This window comes from Glycine soja, chromosome 10 (assembly GCF_004193775.1).
Source record: "Glycine soja cultivar W05 chromosome 10, ASM419377v2, whole genome shotgun sequence".
Lineage (NCBI taxonomy): Eukaryota > Viridiplantae > Streptophyta > Magnoliopsida > Fabales > Fabaceae > Glycine > Glycine soja.
The window spans coordinates 22,356,003-22,375,783 of NC_041011.1; the positions used below are offsets into that span (position 1 = coordinate 22,356,003).

General features: G+C 34.8%; 2 long non-coding RNA genes across 2 annotated transcripts; both read right to left on the reverse strand.

The window, feature by feature from the left end:
- Nucleotides 1-591: 591 nt before the first annotated feature.
- On the reverse strand, nucleotides 592-3,357 carry LOC114369680. The gene is made up of 4 exons (XR_003657681.1): nucleotides 1,769-3,357; nucleotides 1,572-1,628; nucleotides 1,142-1,480; nucleotides 592-985 (listed from the first exon to the last, which is right to left on the reverse strand). It is a non-coding gene; the product is annotated as an uncharacterized LOC114369680 (long non-coding RNA).
- A 4,631-nt stretch (nucleotides 3,358-7,988) lies between these two features.
- On the reverse strand, nucleotides 7,989-9,716 carry LOC114369725. Its single transcript, XR_003657688.1, has 4 exons — nucleotides 9,376-9,716; nucleotides 9,108-9,275; nucleotides 8,773-8,993; nucleotides 7,989-8,181 (listed from the first exon to the last, which is right to left on the reverse strand). It is a non-coding gene; the product is annotated as an uncharacterized LOC114369725 (long non-coding RNA).
- Nucleotides 9,717-19,781: the final 10,065 nt, after the last annotated feature.

Genomic DNA, 19,781 nt, shown 5'->3' on the forward strand with positions numbered 1-19,781 from the left:
TTTTCTATTGTGCGAAATCAAAATTGTGCTGAAGTAGAAATAAAATCCATACTATGGTCGTGTATAGCAATTATCAGTAAAAAAATATGTGATAGTAATATTATAGTGTAAGTGGCCTTTCCTTTTTGTATTCCTGATCATGATTTATGTGTGTCCATTCCTAGGATTGTGTATGTGTGTCAGTGTAGGATTATGGGTCGGTAGCATACATGATTGAGTAGGGGGGTTGTTTTACAATACCAACTAGTTTGAGGCCCGTGTAGACGCCCGGGCTGTCCTCTTACTATAAGTATCATCTTACTGTAAGTGGTATAAATATTGCGTAGATAAGTGGTATAAATAAATTGGATGGAAAACATAAATATTATGAGATGTGTGAAAAATATGTTTAAAATTGGATGGACAAATTGTTTCCCATGAATAACGTATTTCAGTAGCAACATTGGGTTTATAACCCACAGCAGTAGGCATCACAGGAGGAAAAAGGAAGGAAAAAAGTAAAGTTTTTTGCATACACCGTAGTTAGATGCACTCAACCATTATAGCAGTGAATATTGGTACCATAAAAGTAAAATATATAAATCGCAAGCCATCAACATATGTTCATAAGTTAAGGTTGAAGGGAAAGAAAATCTATGATACCCTAAGCTATTTGATTAACAAAATTAAGCAAAATATAAATGAAATAAAAACAAAAAAAATATAATTGTTTGTGGGATGGTCTTCAACTAGAAAGGGTGTCATCCCATATAACTTCTTTCCTAAATAGGATTTTCCACGCATGTTCATCAAACCTGAAGAAGAATAGAACTTCATCTCCAGGCATTAAGTTATATTGAGAGAGGTACTGGAACCATGGCTCTGCAAGGGATGGCAGACCATCATGAATGGTGATCTGCCACTGGTTACGTTTATCATAACCACGGTGGACGGGAATATACTTTTTTGAGCCAAACAAAAAATTTGAAGTTGTTGTTGGAAGAACCTGTAGCCAAATTATAAAAACAATTAAAGGACATTTTTTTAAAGCAGCAGGAAATGTTATTTGAATATTACGAATATAAAGGACAGTTCTTTGACTAATAGCTTAAGGTTGGCAGAGAAAAACAACAACATAATTGAGTGGGTTAGAAACTCCTACCAAAGGCAAGTTGTGGTGCACCATGTCTTGTGTGATATCAATTGTAAAGATGTGTCTTCTGGTGGTAACCACTGACCTTCCCCGTGATTGCCCATGGATAGGTCCGATGACATCAACCTCGAAAGAGGTATTTTTGTCGGGAGCAAAAAACCGGATAATGACATTGTCGTTAATGTCGTGGGTCCTCCGAAATTCTTTCAAACCATCAGCAAAAAAATATCGGGTGTCATATTTCCGCACCCTAACAAAATGTTTGCTTCCGTTATAGTCAAATAAAACATAAGTTGGGTAATATGGCCGCCATTGTGTATGGTAAGACAAAGGAACCTCAATAATGTTCTGCAAGGAAACATGTCAATAATAAAAATAAGTTTGTTTTTGTATCTGGATAAAGGAAAATGGGAAAGTAGTTGGGATGGTGAATGCCGACCTTGTCAACACGAAATGGAGCTAAAAATCAGGTTTTTGGCATCCAATGGGAGGGGCCCTACAACACAATATATAATGTAATTAGTAAGAGAAATAAATATGGTGGGATTTACAAAAAACTAGACAGAAACATGCACCCCAAAAAACCAGTAAATCAGAAGAGAATATGTGTAAGCCTGGGAAAAGTGGATGACATACACATAAAGAGGAGGATATGTGTAAGTTTGGTTGCAGTAATGTTTGTGGGGTAAAGAGGATATGTGTAAGTTTGGTTGCAGTAATTGTTGGTCTTAGTGGATAAGACCTTTCCACCCATTTCCTTGCTCTCTTCTTTCTCTTCATCACCCTCTTCTCTCTTTTTAGTCTCTCTTTCCTCATTACTCACCTACTCCAATGCTCCCTCATTGCTCTTTTTTCTCTCTACATTCTCCCTCCTCTAGCTTCTGGTAAGGATTGTCTTGCATTCTTCCTTGGGATTCTTCTTAGTGTTGGCCACAAAACTCCCTGTGGACCTTTCAACCAGTTGCTTGGCTAGTTGATCCACTTGCACCTCTAGATTCTTGATGGCAAACTCAGTGCTCTTGTGATTTGATAATGACACTTGCATAAACTGAGTTAGAGTGTCTTCTAGCTTGGTGGTCCTCTCATACATGTTGGGCCCTTGATTAGAAGGTCGGATGGATGGGCCACCTTGATCCTTGTTGAAGTTATTCCCATGATGGGATCTCCAACCTTGGCCTTGAGAAAAATTTCCCCCTTGATTGTAGCCAGAAGGTCCTCTGTGATGGAACCCTTGACAATTGGGATTGGCCATGTAGTTTACTTCTTTGGATGAATCATCTTAGGCCATGCACATGCCTAACTCATGGGCCCCTCCAAAGATGTTGCACTACATGCAATTGTTGAGGAAGCTTGCTCATCATTTCTGTGAGGGTCTCTAGTTGCTTGTCTAGGAGCTTGTTTTAATCTAGTAGTGTGTCTTGTGATGTGAACTCAAGAAGACTCTTCTTTGTAGGCATGTAAGCTCAATCACAAAGGATGGCATGGTCACTGGCTGCCATGTTTTCAATAAACTCCATAGCTTCATCAGGTGCCAAGTTTGGGAAAAGAAGAATTATGCAGTAATACCAATGTGAAAGATTAATGATAGAGGAAAAGAAGAAATATATGAAGGGTCATACTGGAACAGATAGTCATAAGGTTAAAATGAAGTCTAGTAAAGTGAAAGAAACTTACTGGAATAGAGGAAGATGCCAATGTACTCATGTTGTCGTGTGGAAGTTGAAGGTTTCACACAAATGGAAGAAGTTACAATGAATATAATAAATATAAATATATAGTAGTGATTATTGGAAAGACACCAAATAAGTTGTGACCCCTCGAAGTCCGGTCTTAAGTTTGGTGGTGAATAGTTACAACGAATAGTTATTAATGTTTGTTTAGTATTTGTCTTTTACGCTTCCCTAAATTGTGTATATTCATTTTGCATAATAGCATATACTTATACTTATGTACGTTAATGATGAAATTTTGTCAGTCTTGTTTTATGATGAGACAGGATGGATGGTAGCATTGGGAATCAAAAGTTGTAAATTATGTAGGATAATAATCAAGTGGATTGTAATCTGAGACGTACAATAATTACCGTGTATTGTCATGTGAACAATAGACTTAAAATGCAGTAAAAAATAAATGGCGAGATTTAATATTGAATAGTGGTGGGGGTTGTCTATCAATCAATGTCTTTCAATGAATGTCACAGGCCATGCATATTTTCTGGAGGGTAAGCTATCTAGAAACCAATTTAAAATGTAAATAAAAATTGCAAAATAAATGTGGATCGACTGTGATCAACAAAAGTTGGGAAGAGAAAAATAAGAACATAAGTGAGTGGGTAACAAACATACATTAACAAAAGAGATTTTATCAGCCCGTGGAAAAAACATATGTAAAAAAAATCTGACCATGCTTGTTCAATGCCAAAAAAAACTACCAAAATTGGATTAAGTCCTGTGGGAAAAATAGACCAAAAAAAAGGCTGGAGACATCAACTTGGGATGCACATGAACATAAACCTTAGGGAAAACATTGGTTCTATGAATTCAATCCATGGAAACCCACCCTGTGAAAATCAAATCTGCATATTAGACAGGAAACACTGTGAATTATGTAGGATACTAATTAAATGGATTGTGATATGAGGTGTACAATAATTACCATGTACTGTTATGCGTACACTATACCCAAAATGCAGTAAGAAATGAGTGGCGGGATTTAACATTGGATAGTGGCGGGTGTTGTCTATCAATCATGGTCTTTCAATCAATGTCATAGTCCAGGGATACTTTGTGGAGGGTAAACTATCCAGAAACCAATTAAAAAATGTAAATAAATGTTGCAAAATAATGACCGATTAATTTAAATCACTCAAAACCGGGAAGACATAACCACGAAGGTTAGCAGATCCTAAGAAAAACGAACTTTTTAAAAAACGCAGTCACAATGGAAAAGTCACAGGGACGAAAATACAAATATGGGCAGCGAAAGCAACCAAAAAAATAACACACACATAGAAATTTAATAAGAACGCTAAACAAAAAGTAAACAATCAGGGGAAAAATTAAATTTATACAACTGGTCGTGAATGGTGTAACAAAAATTTGGTTATGGGTAGTTAATCTATAGACAGTGATCGTGTGCAGTTGTAAATAGAAATCACTGTAACCCAGAAACCACCCATAACAAAAACCAAACAATGAGGGAAATTTGTGAAGAATATGAATCTATATTGCAAGATGTGAACGCTGAAACAGGAATTTGGTCATGCAAAGTTAATATAGAGATAATTTTTTTAAATAATAAAGACAATTTTGAGAGCCCATGTGACAAAATGTAAATTGAAAACTCTATAACCCAAAAAAAACCCAAATATATAAATAAGTTATGTCATATAATTGACAATAAAGATAAGACACAAATAAAGGATGTCAAATATTTGGTCGTAAACATAACATATAGATAAAGGATGTAATATATTTGATAATAAACATTATCAATCAAATATTTGATAATAAACATAACACATAGATAAAGGATGTAATATATCTTATAATAAACATAACACAGTAACATAAAGATTTCTTCATCAATCAAATGGGGTCATGATAATTTGTAGAATGTAAATACTCATGGGTGAGTTATTAAGTATAGGGAAGAGGCTTCCAATAAGATGACGTCAATACAAAGATTAGATTATATGAACGTCCAATATCATCGTAAGCAGAATGTATAAATTTTGGCATTACCAAGCCTTATGTCCAATATGAATGTAAGGAGCACCTATAAATTAATAATTTATAATTGTAGACATGGAAGACAAAACAATATATTTAAAAAAGATGTGAGTGAAAACTTGTATTTTCATATTGACATGGTGTACCTAGAATGCTCTGTTCATCATAATCATCACATATCCATCCCTGTTTGTGTCTCATCCACATCACCATTATTTTGATCTGGCATGCCATCAATTAGGTTTGAATTGTGTATCACAAAATTCCCTTAAGTAATAAAACCCAGAAACAACCCACAACAAAAACCAAACAATCAGGAATATTTATTAACAATATGAATGTATATTGCAACATGTGAATGGTGAAATAGAAATTTTGGTCATGCAAAGTTAATATAGATATTATTTTAAAAAATAATAAAGACAATAGGACACAAAACAACAACCAAACATGTGTCAATGTTGACAGGACGTGCGACAAAATTAAATTAAAAACTCTGTAACCCAAAAAAAACCCAAAACAAATAACTCCAAATATATAAATAAAGGATGTCATAAATTCATAAATAAAGGATGTCATAAAATTCATAAATAAAGCATGTCATAAATTTACAAATAAAGCATGTCATATATAAACAAAGAACTCCAGATATATCAATCAGGTTTGAATTGTGGATCACAAAATTTCCTTCATCTGGAGGCTAAGTTGGGGATCCATTTTGATGTTGCACAACATAAAAAATGTCATCAAATAAATATAACAGTTGATGAACCCCCCAAAAAAACCCAACAAACTTATAAAAGACAGAATTATAATTGTGAAAACAATAGAAAAGCCTGGCAAGATTGGGTTAATTGCTGTTGAAAAACAATGTAGAAAAAAAACCCTCCACCATAAATTAAACAAAGTTATACAGACATACACACACAAAAATGATAGAGCATAAACCTTGGGTAATAGAAAAATTTGACAATAGTAGAAAAACAAAGGGTTGATAGATTAAGTAGCTGATAACGTCTGAAACGAAACTTGGTTCTGAGTTTAAATCAATGGGCATCCACCCTGTGTCAAAACCAAACCTGGAGCTCTAAAACCCAAAACAAAGGAACCAAAAAATCAAACATTTAGGTAATAACCCAAATGATCTATCTGACAAACTAACCGATCAAAAGAAATGTGTATTAGCTTGTGCCTTCAAACACAACCAAACTTTTTTCAGGTAAAGGGCATAATGATTTATCTCAAAAAAGAAACCAAGCAAAATAAATGTATATTAGCCCATGCCTTCAAACACTTTGTACGTCCATGATATTGCAACAACCTAAATAAAGCAAACGTCGGAAGACGAACTTGCAGAAAGATCTCAGCTTTTTCCTGACAAAAAATTAGGTAAAAAAATAAAATTTGCTTTAACAAAATCAAAAAGCATATACAAATAAAGGTCAGACTAAAAAGAGGCACACATGGAAATACAAATGTTGGAAATAATGCAACACAATCGAACACAACAGTCACCCACAGAAACATCGAACCTTCTTGGTTGCACAAAGCCGTGAGAAAAAGAACTTGTAGAAAGAGGTGTTGCTTTTTTCAAATAAAGGTATAAACGACAAACAATAGAATCAATGTCTAAAGATAAACATCAGAAAATATGAGGTTCAGGAAATAATAGCAACCATCCATCCAAAAATAAGGCAAAAAAAATAAAGATGTGCTTCAACAAAATCAAAAAGCAAAACAAAAATCCCAACAGTCACTCACAGAAACATTGAACCTTTTTGGTTGAACAAAGACATAAATAAAAACAAACCATGAAAAATAATCGAACACAGGGACAACCACAAAAATATCAAACCTTTTTGGTTGAACAAAATCATAAATCGCACAAAGAAGGGAGAACATGGCTGGAAATCAGTAAAAAACAAATAAATAGAAAGAAAATATTTGCTTCAACAAAATCGAAAAGCATATACATCAGAAATATGAGGTTCAGGAAATAATAGCAACCATTCGTCCAAAAATAAGGCAAAAAAATAAAGATGTGCTTCAACAAAATCAAAAAGCAAAACAAAAATCCCACGAAGGTTGAACCTTTCTTCTTGTACTAAAAGTTTGTAAAAAAAAATAATACCGAAACATGCAGATTGCACATGAATATATATACAAATAGACGCCAGACAAAAAAGAGGCACAGAGGAAAATGCAAATATTAGAAACAATACAACATAATCAAACCCAACAGTCACCCACATAATCATTGCACCTTTTTGGTTGAACAAAGGCATAAATAAAAACAAACCATGGAAAATAATCAACCACAGGGACAACCACGAAAATATCGAGCCTTTTTGGTTGAACAAAGTCATAAATCGCACAGAGAAGGGAGAACATGGCCGGAAATTAGTAAAAAAACAAACAAATAGACAGAAAATAGGACGCAAAAGATACTTATTTTATAGCATTTAGTAAATAAAAGGAGACATTAAATTTCACCACTCATCAGGTCTGCCAGCGCTTCATTTTTTCTCTCTGTTATTTGGGATAAAGAGAAGCACATTAAGGTGTCCACACATAGTAAAAGGTCAGAAAGCATAACAAATAAAACATACCCAAAGAAAGAAATACACAAAGAAGGGGAAAAAAGGTATATAAAAGGGAAGACATAGTAAAAGGTCAGTAAGCATGGATAACACCTTGGTAAAATTGAATATATTTAAATAATTGAAGGATTATTTTAAATTTTAAAAATATGATATGAGAATCAATTTTTGAAAAGATAATAAATCATTTAAATTTTTTTAGATAAGATGCGGTTAATTTCTAAACTCAATTTGAAACTCCAAATAAAGTATAGAACATAGTTTAATGATTTTTCACTTGCTAGTATACGTCGAACAAAAATCTTACCCACAATTTATTCTAAATTTAAAGAGGAAAAATTGTTAGAAGTAGATAGAATGAGAGAGTTTATAATACTAGAATCAATTTTCATAACTTCATTATTATCAAAACAAAAAGATCATATCATACTTTTAATGGAAAAAATATTTTTATATCAAAGTGAAATCGATAAAATTACTAATATTAAATAACTCAGTGTAAGTAATATTAAAAATGTGTTTTCAATTTACGTTTTTCAGCAAATTATAAACAATACAATGCATTGTCTGAAAACCATAATGATTAAATTACAACTTTAAAATGTTAAAACAAAGTAACATAAAAATTTCTCCATCAATCAAAATGGGGTCATCATCACTCTATTTGTCTCAGAACATGGTAACTCTTTTTCACCTCCTCAGTTGCAGCTTCACCATCCTGTTAAGAAACAATCTAAGGTTATAATAAAAATTGCAAGAAAAATAGAACTTTAATAAAGAAAATCACAACGGATAAAATCCAAATCTCCCACAAACTATCACACTACAGAATCTGAAACAGAAACAAAAATCCAACCTTTTAAAAAAATTCTTGTTCAATTCAAAACCAACAATATCGACCTCATGAAACAAAAAAAAAGGGTTACAAATCACAAAAACTAACCAATTCAAAACACAGGTTTGGATGACAATGTTCTATTGCCTTGTGAAGGGTTGCCTTAACATGTTAGATTTACAACAACATTACAGCCTGTCCCAAAAATCGACCACAAAAAATGAGACAAAAAAATTGATTAGGTTTTGAGAAAAATAGTGTGCTTGGAATAGATTCATGGTGGAAGATAAAAATGACATCTTTAGTCTTCCAGAAGAGAGGAGTTTCTTGGGAAAAAAGAAAAATCACAAATATTCTTAGAAATAAAGAACAAATCCAGCAAAGCGTCATCGCCTTCAGCACCGCCGTTAGCCTATCCCAAAAATCACCACAAAAAAATAGAAAAAAAACGAATAAAATAGATAAAAATGGAACCTTTATTCTTCAACACTGCCCTGTGAATCATATTATTGCGAAAGGTCACACCTTTTTCTGTCCAAGGGGAAAATAGATAAAAATGGAACCTCATCGGAATCAGACAAAGGTCACACCTTTTTCCCGTCCAAAGCAATATAAAAACCAAAGCGAAAAAAAAAAACCGAACAAAGAAGGCCCTTGCATGGCAAAACATCGTCACCTTTAGCACCGCCGTTAACCTGTCCCAAAAATCACCACAAAAAATTAGACAACAAAAGGAATAAATTAGATAAAAATGGAACATTTATTCTTCAACATTGCCCTGTGAATCATATTGTTGCGAAAGGTCACACCTTTTTTTCGTCCAAGGGGAAAATAGATAAAAATGGAACCTCGTCGAAATCAGACAAAGGTCACACCTTTTTCCCGTCCAAAGCAATATTAAAACCAAAGCGGAAAAAAATCGAACAAAGAAGGCCCTTCCATGGCAAAGCGTTGTGACCTTCAGCATCGTCGTTAGCCTGTCCCAAAAATCACCAAAAAAATTAGACAAAAAAAGAAATAAAATAGATAAAAATGGAACCTTTATTCTTCAACACTGCCTCGTGAATCAGGTCACACCTTTTTTGCGTGGAACCTCGTCGGAATCAGACAAAGGTTACACCTTTTTCCCGTACAAAGCAATATAATAACCAAAGAGGGAAAAAACCGAACAAAGAAGGCCCTTGCATGGGCAAAGCGCTGTGACCTTCAGCACCGCCGTTAGCCTGTCCCAAAAATCACCACAAAAAATTAGACAAAAAAAGGAATAAAATAGACAAAAGGTCACACCTTTTTTCTATCCAAAGCAATATAAAAATCAAAGCGAAAAAAATCGAACAAAGAAGGCCCTTAAGCGGAAGAAAAGAGGAGAAGACGAGGGAGAGAAAGAGAGAGGAACGGAAGATTAACAAAGACGCAAAAAGAAAGGGGAAGAGAGAAAGAGAGAGAAGGTAATGATAGAAAAGAAAGAGTGGGAACGTAATTTCATGAGAGAGAAAGAGAAGAGAAGGGAAAATGTATTTGCATTAAATAGAAAAGAAAAAAAATATTTAATAAAGGCACAAAGCTTCAGGTCTGAGGAGGGATTTTTGGGTAAATAATAAATAAGAAAAGGGAATTGCAACAGCTAGCACCGAGGAAGAGAGAAGGGGCCTTCTAAAAAGTGCTTGCCAGGTGTCGCAATGAGATATAATAGAGCAGTCAGGGCCTTGTTTGTATAAGACATAGAGATGTGTGTGGCTTCTTTTCCCTTTTGGTTTAAGGATCATGTTAACTTTTTGTAATTGTTATAAGTGCTGGTGGAGACACTACTCATAACTCTACCAGATTTTGTCTTCTTTATTATTTATATAATATTCCTAATTGACTATCAAGAAATTTTTTGTGTAGGTGCAGGATATTAAAATGCTTCTTTTTATATTTAGTTTCAAGTCATTTCCTTGGTAAACTTTTGGTGGGTTTCTCGTTGAGCACAAAATTGGCAAAGGCTTGATCATCATATGCATATTGTTTCACTTGAATTAATTTGGAGATGCAGACCTGATGAGGACATGACCAAGAGCAAGGGCAAGGATCCACTTGAAGGACTTGGAGGACCTATGAAAAGGGCTAGAGCAAGGAAAGCCAAGGAAGCTCTTCAACAAGTGTTGTCCATACTATTTGAATACAAGCCCAAGTTTCAAGGAGAAAAGTCCAAGGTTGTGAGTTGTATCATGGCCCAAATGGAGGAGGACTAAATGACACCACTTTGTTTCAATTTTAGAGTGTTTAGTTTGTCTAAATAATGGCCCAATCCTTGTAAAGTTGGCTGACCAAAAATATGTTTTGGGTTAATCAACTAAAAGGGCTTTAGTTCAAGTTGTAATAAGGTCCCAATTGGCAACCTAGGCATCAGCCTTTTGGGAGACCAAATGGTGGCTGACTTGTTGGCTGTTGGGGGTGACTTTTGGTTGCCACAATTTCAGTTACACTCAGCCATTAAGTTTGTTTTAATTCCCTAGGTTAATGGCATTAAGTTATTTTAATTCTAGGTTAGTGGGTCATTACTAAAATCTGCTGTAAAGCTTCTATATAAGCTGAACCATTTTATCAATAAACACAAGTTGAGTTTTATTCAGAAAATTAGAGTTTATCTCTTTTATCTTAGTGAGAGTGATTCTCCTAAATTCTTGAGTGATTCAAGAACACCCTGGCTGTATCAAAGGACTTTCACAACCTTTGTGTGTTGCCCTCGCTGGAAAGAGTGATTCTTTCCTTCCTTTCATCTTCACCCTTGTTCTTTCAAACCACAATTCCAGAAAATCCACCTCTGCCCAGAATTATCTCGTGGCCATAACTCCCATTTTACGCACTCAAATTAAGTGATTCTTGAGCCTAAATTGACTTTCAAAACGAGACCTTTCACCTCGTTTTGGAATCACCTCATTTGGAGCCCTGTAGCTTCAGTTATTGCCATTTCTATATTTCTGTCCAACCACCACTTAACCTACATTTTACCATCCCATTCATCCATTTTATGCCAAGAACCACCTTATTAAGACCCACGAAATTAACCACCTTATTTTCCATCCTTTCCTTAATCAATTTCCGCATTTTCCATCAAGGTTTAATCCTAGACGATCCTAAGTCAGCCCTTGTGCCATGAGGGTTCATATCATTTGGTATCAGAGCTCCGGTTCTAGGATCAACACTTCCTTTGCTGGAAATATTGGGTAGCATCCTTCTTTATTCTCTTTGCCATTTATATTACCTTCTTATTCATATATTTTTTTTAGGCTGAACCATTGCAAAAGTTAAGCCTTTTGATCTCTTTGATATAAAAAAAAAAGAAGCAGAATTTCGTATAAGCAAAATTAAAAAAAAAAAAAATTGGGCTGAATGGTTCATGCTTGAAGAACTTTTAAAAAAAAATCTCTTTAAGGTAATATATTGGTTGCATGAAGGATTGTTACTTGAATTCCTAAATTCTGAATTTTATTTCCTTCATTTGTGCCTAAAAACATTGTTAGCCTTTTTCTTGGTTAACCTTTTCCTTGTCTCTCTAGCCTTACCTTACACATATTGGTGAATTGTTCTTTGTTGTGGCCATAATCTCTTGAATTGCCTAAGAACTCAAGGGGAATTAGAGTGGTAAAAGGCAAGAGTGTTTCATTAGAGAAAAGCCATAATTGTGTGATACACTTGAGTGGGTGAGGTATTCAAACAGCAACTATAATTGTCTTGTTACGTTTGATTTGTTTGTTTGAGATGTCAGGTACTAATCCTAATGATGGAGTGGGGCTTTCGCAATTCCAAATGCAAGCTTTGATGCAACATTTGGAGAGGTTAATGAAACGAGATGATGCGCTCCATGAGAGGTTGGATCAAATGGAGAATAGAGATCATAATGAAGAAGAAAGGAGGAGAAGAGGGGATGATGGTATTCCTACACAAAACCGAATTGATGGTATTAAACTCAACATTCCTCCATTTAAAGGAAAGAATGATCCGGAGGCCTACTTGGAGTGGGAGATGAAAATAGAGCATGTTTTCTAATGCAACAACTATGAGGAGGACCAGAAGGTGAAGCTTGCCGCCACGGAGTTTTCCGACTATGCTCTTGTGTGGTGGAACAAGCTACAAAAGGAGAGAGCAAGAAATGAAGAGCCAATGGTTGATACATGGATGGAGATGAAAAAGATCATGAGGAAGCGGTATGTGCCGGCTAGTTACTCAAGGGACTTGAAATTCAAGCTCCAAAAACTAACCCAAGGCAACAAGGGGGTTGAGGAGTATTTCAAGGAAATGGATGTGCTCATGATTCAAGCAAATATTGAAGAAGATGAGGAGGTAACTATGGCTCGATTTCTTAATGGTTTGACTAATGATATCCGTGATATTGTTGAGCTGCAGGAGTTTGTTGAAATGGATGATTTGCTTCACAAAGCAATCCAAGTGGAGCAACAATTAAAAAGGAAGGGAGTGGCTAAGAGGAGTTTTACCAACTTTGATTCTTCTGGTTGGAAAGACAAAGGAAAGAAAGATGGGGCTGCTACTTCTAGTAGTTCCACACCTATCCCATCAAAAACTCGCTCAAAGTCCCAAGAGGAACCCTCTAAAAGGAGTAGAGATGTGAAGTGTTTCAAGTGCCAAGGCCTAGGACACTATGCTTATGAGTGCCCTAACAAAAGGTCCATGGTTCTTAGAGATGGAGAATATATAAGTGAATCTGATGTTGAAGAGGAAGAGGAGAGTGAGTACGTAGAGGAAGAGGAGACTCCGGAGGGAGATTTGTTGATGATTAGGCGGTTACTTGGTGGTCAATTGAAGCATGAGGAGGAGAGCCAAATAGAAAACATCTTTCACACTAGATGTTTAATCAATGGCAAGGTGTGCATGGTGATCATTGATGGAGGTAGTTGCACCAATGTGGCTAGTTCTAGATTAGTGTCAAAGCTAAATTTAGCTACTAAACCACATCCTAGGCCATACAAACTTCAATGGCTTAGTAAGGATGGGGAGGTGCAAGTGAGGCAGCAAGTTGAAGTGGACCTTTCCATTGGGAAATACAATGATAAGGTACTTTGTGATGTTGTTCCTATGGAGGCCAGTCACTTACTTTTGGGGAGACCATGACAATTTGATAAAAGAGCCAATCATGACGGTTACACCAACAAGATCTCTTTCATGCACCAAGACAAAAAGATTGTGCTCAAGCCATTGAGTCCACAAGAAGTGTGTGAGGATCAAAAGAAAATGAGAGAAAAACTTCTTCAAGAGAAAAAAGAAAAAGAAAAAGTGAGACAACACTTGAGAGTGAGAAAAAGAGGGAAACACTTGAGAGGAAAAAGAGTGAACAAAAGAAGAGTGAAACACTTGATGTGAGGGAGAGCTATTTAGCCACAAAAAGTGAGGTCAAGAGGTTGTTTCGTGCTAAACAGTCACTATATATCTTGTTTTGCAAAAATCAGATTTTGACCACTAACACTTTTGATGATTTTGAAGTTGTTTATGGTTTTAACCCACTAACTCCTCTTGATCTTTTGCCTATGCCTAATGTTTCTGTTTTTAAGCATAAAGAAGGTCAAGCAAAGGCGGACTATGTGAAGAAGCTTCAAGGGAGAGTCAAAGATCAAATTGAGAGGAAAAATAAAAGCTATGCTAAACAAGCCAACAAAGGAAGAAAGAAGGTTGTCTTCGAACCCGGAGATTGGGTTTGGGTGCACATGAGAAAAGAAAGGTTTCCGGAATAGAGGAAATCAAAGCTTCAACCAAGGGGAGATGGACCATTTCAAGTGCTTGAAAGAATCAATGACAATGCTTACAAAGTTGAGCTGCCCGGTGAGTATAATGTTAGTTCCACCTTCAATGTCTCTGATTTACCTCTTTTTGAGGCAGATGGAGAATCCGATTAGAGGACAAATCCTTCTCAAGAGGGAGAGAATGATGAGGACATGACCAAGAGCAAGGGCAAGGATCCACTTGAAGGACTTGGAGGACCTATGACAAGGGCTAGAGCAAGGAAAGCCAAGGAAGCTCTTCAACAAGTGTTGTCCATACTATTTGAATACAAGCCCAAGTTTCAAGGAGAAAAGTCCAAGGTTGTGAGTTGTATCATGGCCCAAATGGAGGAGGACTAAATGACACCACTTTGTTTCAATTTTAGAGTGTTTAGTTTGTCTAAATAATGGCCCAATCCTTGTAAAGTTGGCTGACCAAAAATATGTTTTGGGTTAATCAACTAAAAGGGCTTTAGTTCAAGTTGTAATAAGGGCCCAATTGGCAACCTAGGCATCAGCCTTTTGGGAGACCAAATGGTGGCTGACTTGTTGGCTGTTGGGGGTGACTTTTGGTTGCCACAATTTCAGTTACACTCAGCCATTTAGTTTGTTTTAATTCCCTAGGTTAATGGCATTAAGTTATTTTAATTCTAGGTTAGTGGGTCATTACTAAAATCTGCTGTAAAGCTTCTATATAAGCTGAACCATTTTATCAATAAACACAAGTTGAGTTTTATTCAGAAAATTAGAGTTTATCTCTTTTATCTTAGTGAGAGTGATTCTCCTAAATTCTTGAGTGATTCAAGAACACCTTGGTTGTATCAAAGGACTTTCACAACCTTTGTGTGTTGCCCTCGCTGGAAAGAGTGATTCTTTCCTTCCTTTCATCTTCACCCTTGTTCTTTCAAACCACAATTCCAGAAAATTCACCTCTGCCCAGAATTATCTCGTGGCCATAACTCCCATTTTACGCACTCAAATTAAGTGATTCTTGAGCCTAAATTGACTTTCAAAACGAGACCTTTCACCTCGTTTTGGAATCACCTCATTTGGAGCCCTGTAGCTTCAGTTATTACCATTTCTATATTTCTGTCCAACCACCACTTAACCTACATTTTACCATCCCATTCATCCATTTTATGCCAAGAACCACCTTATTAAGACCCACGAAATTAACCACCTTATTTTCCATCCTTTCCTTAATCAATTTCCGCATTTTCCATCAAGGTTTAATCCTAGACGATCCTAAGTCAGCCCTTGTGCCATGAGGGTTCATATCAAGACCCGTAGCTTTTGTGATGGTTATCATGTTTGTTAGCTATTTTATTGTATGTAAGTCAACAGGTTTGATGATTGGAAACAATACGAGGTTAGACTTATCTATGAATGGATATCTGATTTACTGGTGTAGGAAGTACTTGTCCAGTTCATCCAAGCATTAATTTGAATATGCACATTTACTTGAATAGATCAATTTATGCCATATTATATGATTATATTTAAAAGGAACATATTTGCAAATCTATCTTTTGTTTCCTTTTATATGTCAAACGGACAAGCTGAGTTATGAATGACAGTTATGGAAAGTTCTGATCAAGTATCAAACAAAAAAGTGAAATATCTATTTATAGCTGAAAATAAGATTGAGATCAACAATGGTTATATTGTTCAATGATGAAGATCCTTTACACCGTGATAATTTGGTTTGTACGTCTTGGAAAATAAAATGCTCCATTAGTTTTGGAATTGAGAAGTCAAATATTGAATGACTACTAATGAGTAGTAATGACTACTAATGAGTGGTAATGATTACTAAATACATTCTTGAGGGTATAATGCATATATATAGCATGTGTATTTGATCCTCGAGCTCACCTCTTCTAATTTCATCTTATATACCATCTACAGAGAGTGAGAGCTTGGAAGAATTAAAACAAGACAGCTCTTTTATGACAATGGCTGGAGGTACATTTTGATTTTTATTTTTGCACATTTTGTTAATGACATGTGTTTTGTTTTGTACTTTTTAACATCACAGGTTAAAAAATTTTAGTCTAACATTTAGTCCATTTTTCAGTTTTCGGTATTTTTCCATGACTTACAAGATATTGGAATACGCGCAAGCCACTGGATTGTTGAAGATCTTATATATATATATATTATATGAAATCAAATGCATAATATTATGTTTGAATTATGAAATTATATATGAGAATTTTATTCATCATTGTATATCTTGATCTTAAAATGCATAATATGATTTATTCTCATATGATTAAGTTTTATGTCTAAGTGATCTTTATAATTTTGATTAATTATGGATTAGCCACAACATCTATAATTTTATTAAAATTATATATTAAGTTGTTTAAAGATCATATAAGGAATTATACATAATATTGTGATTAATTGTATTTTATATAATGAATTTTATCCCACATGAATTTTTATTATATTTGTATAATTAATTGGGATAAAATGACATATTATTTTTCATGGTTTACCCACAGGGATCATGAGGTATGCATAATTTGTCAATTTTATCATAAAGTAAATATTTGTGATATAAAATTAAATTATTTTCATTGTGTACCCGTAAGGCATGAATTTGAGTATGTAATTTGATTATTCTCTCATAAAGTTTAATTTTTTCTTATAGAATTAAAAATTTAGCCCATATGCAATTTTTTAATGTCACAAGATTCAATTTTCTGGTATGTTTACATTGGTAAAACATACAATTATGATTAATATGCATCAAATTTTGACACAAGCCTTTGGATTTTGCAACTTCTCAAATTGTTAGTTTTTCTGATATTCAATGTGATGTTCCCGAACTCAAGGGAGATAACTATAAGATATGAAATGAGATAATTCTTCTTCAATTGGAGTGGATGGACATAGACTATGCTACAAGGAAAGACGAACCACTTACAATCATTGACAAAAGTAGCCTAGTTGTTGTTGCGCTATATGAGCGGTGGGAGCGATCCAATCGACTAAGCGTGATGTTCATTAAGACCAAAATTTAGGCCAGGATACGTGGTTTTGTCGACCAACATGAAAAGTTCTGAGACTTGCTTAAGGCCATTGATGACCAGTTCATCACTTCAGATAAGGCTTTAGCAAGCACCCTGATCATGAAGTTCTCGTCTTTCTGACTCACCGGTGTGAAAGGTGTGCGTGAGTACATAATGCAAATGCAAGATATTTCAGCTCAACTTAAGAAACTGGAGGTTGATATGTCTGAGTTCTTCTTGGTGTACTTCATTTTGAACACCCTTCCATAGGAATATGGATCGTTTAAGATTTCCTACAACACACATAAGAACAAATGGTTTATCAATGAATTAATGACCATGTGTGTTCAGGAATAAGAAAAACTTGTAATGGAGATGGGTGAGAGTGTATTGCTGACAACTGCTTGTGGGAAGAACAAAGCAACTAAATCTCAAGCTAATCAGAAGGGGAATTGTAAAATACCACCTCAAGTTGATATTAAGAAGGTGACAAAGTGTTTCTTTTGTAAGAAGAATGGACACATAAAGAAGAATTACCCCAGATTCCATAAATGACTTGAGAAGAAAGGTAAATCAATCTCATTAGTATGTTATGAATCTAATATAGCTAGTGTTAATATTAACACCTGGTGGATTGATTCTGGATCTACTATTCATATTGCAAATTCTTTACAGGGTATGCAAAACCTAATGAAACCAATGGGAAGTGAGTAAAGCATTTTATCAGACAATAAGCTAGGCTCACCTGTGGAGGGTATTGGAACTTGCATTTTAACTTTAAGTAGTGGCTTTATTTTGAAATTAAAAAGGACCTTTTATGTACCGAGTTTTTCTTGAAACTTGATTTCTGTTTCTCGACTCGTACCTTTTGGATATTCCTTTAATTTTAAAGACACATCCGTTGAGTTATTTTATAATTCTGAATGTGTTGGGAATGATATCTTGTCTAATGGTATTTATCTTCTTGGTTTACAAAATTATGTCACTTATAGTTCAATGCATGTTCAAACTAGCATTAAAAGGTGTAATATTAATGAGAATTCCTCTATGTTATGGCACCGGAGATCAGGACATATCTCCATTGAGAGGATTAAAAGGTTAGTAAAAGATGCGGTACTGAATACTCTAGATTTTGCTAAATTTAAGACTTGTGTGGACTGCATTAAGGGTAAGCAGACCAATATGTCTTAGAAAAGTGATGAGGTATTGCTTAGAAAAGTGATGAGGTAAATCATTCCTTATGCTTAAGTTGTTGGAAGCCTCATGTATGCTCAAGTATGCACAAGGCTTGGCATTGCTTTTGTAGTTGGAATGTTAGGAAGATATCAGAGTAATCCAAGTATTGACTACTGGAGAGCTGCAAAGAAAGTGATGAGGTACTTCCAGGAGACCAAAGATTATATGCTTATGTATAGACAGACAAACAATCTAGATGTGATTGGTTATTTAGACTCAGACTTTGCTAGCTGTGTTGACTCTCGCGAATCAACATCTGGGTACATTTTCATGATGGCTGAACTATTTTGTGGAGGAGTGTTAAGCAGACTTTGATTGTTATTTCTACCAGGAAAGCTGAGTTTGTCTCTTGTTTTGAGGCTACATCACATGGTGTATGGTTTAAGAGTTTCATTTCTGGGCTGAAGATAGTTGATACTATTTCAAGGCCTTTGAGAATTTTCTACGATAATTCACCTGCAATCTTTATGGCTAAAAATAAAAAACGTGAAAGTCGAAGTAAACACATCAACATTAAGTACTTAGCCATTAGAGAAAGAGTAAAAGACAAGAAAGTGGTCATTGAGCATATAAGCACTGAGTTGATCATCGCTATGATTGTATACATACAAGTTAGAGTTGAAACTTTTATATTGTGATATTTTCTCATATTCAGGTGCACATTGATTTATGTGAGAAAAATTATGTTTCGGACCAAGAATAAACATTGGGTTTATTCATTAAGTTTTATTACCACTTTGAGTATACTACTTGGGAAATCGAGCATATTGTAATGCATGGATGATATTACTCGTTATAAGAGGAATATCACTATGATTCATATATTCATTTCTTAAGAAGATTGAGCATTGATTTATTTTAATCAATGAGTCAAAACATTTGGACCAAGTGGGAGAATGTAATATTTTGGTTTGTACGTTTTGGAAAATAAAATGCTCCATCAATTTTGGAATTGAGAAGTCAAATATTGAATGACTACTAATGGATGGTAATGACTACTAATGAGTGATAATGGTTACTAAATACATTTTTGATGGTAAAATGCCTATATATAGCACATGTATTTGATCCCTGAGCTCACTTCTTCTAATTTCGTCTAATACACCATCTACAGAGAGAGTGAGAGCTTGGAAGAACCAAAACAAGACAACTCTTTCATGGCAATGGCTGGAGGTATATTTTGATTTTTGTTTTTTTCGCATTTTGTTAATGACATGTGTTTCATTTTGTATTTTGTAACATCACATGTTAAATTTTTTTTGTCTAACATACACAACTACGAGCCTCAATATAAAGTGAACATAAAGGACTCGAAGAAAATTGATGAACAAGTACAGAAAAGTGAAAAAGTTGAGCATCAAGAAAAGAAAGAAAAACTACATCTTTAGAAAGAAACATTGAACTTTAAAGAGTCCATTCTTTGTATTTTACAAAGCTTTGTTGCGAGATTAAGAACTCCATTGTAAATGCA